Source organism: Brassica oleracea, chromosome C1 (assembly GCF_000695525.1).
Source record: "Brassica oleracea var. oleracea cultivar TO1000 chromosome C1, BOL, whole genome shotgun sequence".
NCBI lineage: Eukaryota > Viridiplantae > Streptophyta > Magnoliopsida > Brassicales > Brassicaceae > Brassica > Brassica oleracea.
Genome location: NC_027748.1, coordinates 32,012,769 through 32,015,813, shown reverse-complemented (window position 1 = coordinate 32,015,813; position 3,045 = coordinate 32,012,769). Strand labels below are relative to the sequence as shown.

General features: G+C 38.5%; 1 long non-coding RNA gene across 2 annotated transcripts; it reads left to right on the top strand.

Moving 5' to 3' along the window:
• Positions 1-275: 275 nt before the first annotated feature.
• On the top strand, positions 276-2,617 carry LOC106343282. 2 transcript variants are annotated; one of them, XR_001269944.1, is made up of 5 exons: positions 276-584; positions 673-1,066; positions 1,152-1,284; positions 1,370-1,914; positions 2,021-2,617. It is a non-coding gene; the product is annotated as an uncharacterized LOC106343282 (long non-coding RNA). The 2 variants fall into 2 exon arrangements; XR_001269942.1 differs by having other exon boundaries at positions 634-1,066.
• Positions 2,618-3,045: the final 428 nt, after the last annotated feature.

The following is a 3,045-nucleotide window of genomic DNA, read 5'->3' as shown; positions in this document are numbered from 1 at the left end:
TGATTCTATCTTTAAATTGTGATAAAAATGCATTTACCTTAAGACACGATGCATTAAAAATCAGGTAAAGAACATTTCGTCCATTCCATATCTATCTATCTATCTATCTATAATAATAAAGTTGGGTTTCTTCTCTCCACAGGCCGCCACGTCAGCAGGGAGGGAAGGGCAATTTCTTCCACGTGTCAAAGCTCTCAGACGCACACGTTTTGCTTCTTTCTTTTTGGTTATTGATAGGCTTTTTGGACTTTATTTGTAATTAAAAATGTTGAGTATCCAGCCCAATATAGAGAGTCAGCGAAGTCGACATTCCTTCTGGGGTTTCTTGCCTCCTGCAAAATCCGGGGAAGCTTAACCGTTAATAGAGCTTCTGAAATTCTTAGAGAGACGTCCCTTGGTCTGTAAATCGGCGCGTCTGTGACTGTTCCCGTCGTTTCGTTGTTGCTTCTTCTCCTCACATGCGTTACAAGCCGCATTGATTCGTCATTAAGGAGATCTTAACTCTTGCGACCCACAGCAACCACAATCACTCAATCAATGAGTCTTATCCCTCTTCCAATAGGTGGATCTCCACCTATAAAAAGGTAAGGCCCCATCCATTCGTTTCATGTTTTCTCTATCGTGATTCATAAGGAAAATCGCCGGCCAGCTAACTCGAATATGCTTTTAAAGAGAACATTTCTCACTCCTCCACCTTCTAAGAGCATAACAGCCTCTCCGGGTCGGCTTTTATCCATAAGAGGAAGCATATCAGCGAGTCCAGAAGAGAAGGAAAACACATGGGTGATGGGTATTACGCGTAAGAGCTACACCACGTTGAAGATCTGAAGAAAATTTATATAGACGCAGTTTCAGCCATTAATGGCGGCGGAAGGAAATCACTTGGTGGCTGAGGAGGGACCAGGACATCACTTGGCGGTGGTAGTGGTCGGCGTTGGTTTTTGTAATGGGTGCCTGCACCTCATGTCATGTCTCCAATGACACCGAGCGGTTTCAGTTTATCAACATCATAAGAAAAAGTCGTGTTGGTGCTCATATCACACGTGTCATTGAACTCTTATTTGAGGTTTGGCTTCTTTCTTTCACCTTTTGTATGTGATAATTTTATATCATTCATATATGTGAAGTTGAATTTGATTTGGTTCTTGCAGACAAGGCAAACCTTTACACCAGATCAAATAAACTAAAACTGTTATGTTATTATGCTTGCCAACAAGACTGTTCTTGATAGTTTGAGGAACAATGCCATAAGTGTACTATGATGAGAGGAGGTTCTCTTACAAGGTATAACCTTTACGTTTAATTAAAGTTGCTTTCTCTTTTTGAACAACAATATTGCTGCTGTAACATGCTAAGCACGATGTCAAAGATAAGAAGTAGCTTCTCGGACTGGTTATGTAATATCCTGCTGGGATTGCGGCAGTTGATCTAAAAGATGCTTACCTGAATGTCATGGAGGATTTACATGTTTGCTTTTTCTTATACAATTGGTCGGGACAAAGATAAGTGTTTGATCACCTTAAATCCAGTTGGTTTTGGCTGGAAAGGAACTTATCTCAAGTTGTGTATTTATATTGATATATATAGTTTGGTTCTTGATTGTGTTTGTATTATGTGGGCTCTGAAAGCTTCGAAACGCTGATTCACAAGATGATATTGTGTACCCTACGTCCCTGACGACTTCAACCTCAGGTCGAGGTTAATGACGAGTTCCAATCTCTGCTCGGAGACATAGACACCCCCAGGGACCTGCTTGACGTGGAGAAGGAGCTGCTTAAGATTATTTGTGTGACCAATCCTTTGTGAACGTTTAGAGTTTTAATCGGTGATGTTGTGTGTTGAAAACAGGATGATAAATCAGGAACCATTACTGAAGTACTGGCTGAAGATGGAAAACTAGCCAGCGTTGATACGGTACATATATATTTATCTCTAACTCTCTGTCTCCTATCGGCTGATCCCAGTTTTCTTATTTGATTTTTGTTTTAAAATACTCTTTTATTATTTATCTTCTCATCAGGGACATCGTTACAAAAACTTGGATCAAGAGAGAAACAGTAAAAGAAGTAAGAAACGTTTGTGAAGCAGAAGCTAGAAGATAAGATGAGGCTAATGATAAATCACAATTGGAACAGATCAAACCACAGTGACAGGAAGGTTATAGGTGAGTGACGACTTGATGGTAGGTCCACAGTAGCCAAAGTCAGCCTGTTAGAAGCAGCTTCTTGATCTAGACCAAGAAGGCGACACCTGATTTGGATTGAACTTCCTTGACAAGAACATGTGCCGGTTTTAGAACAGAGGAATGAAGATGTGCATTCCTCTCCCTCCATAGAAAATATTAACTCCCTCAAAAATGAGCTTCAGAATGGGTTTACTCCCTGCAGCGTAACAAGTAACAACCACTGCAAGCCACGAGATCACATCATCAAGAGTTGAGGATGAACTGAAATAGTTCCTGATAAAGAAAGTTTGCAGCCTCTCTTTACCATCATGTAATAAACTCAGTCAGGTTGGTTTGGTTTCAATTTCCCATGTTTTCTTCTGAACTGTCACTTTCTTTTGGGAATCATGTAATATATCAGTATGCATTAAGAAAATAATTTACTTTGTAGTATGATGTACTGTATAATTTTCCTTGGTAAGAAATGTTAGATCAAACGCAACCAATGTAACATATAAGCATTCTAACCTGAGAGGCTAAGAAAAATCGGTTATCAAAAACGAAACAACCCACCAAAAACTATAATATATTTTTAAGAATCTGATCATCAACAAGAAGTTAAATAATTACACTAACCATTAAACTTCTGAAAAATATAAGCTGATAGACAAAGTCCTAAACAATGAGAGGGAACAAATAGGTACCAACACAACATCATTATAACTTAACTGATTTTTTTTTTTTGAAACACAACTTAAGTGAATATTATATTGAACAAGACAAGCTCGCTTATTCCAATATTCCTCTACTTCTATTTCTTTTTATTTTTGTTCATTCTAACAGAAGATTATAACGTATGTATGTACCAATAAGTTTGTGTC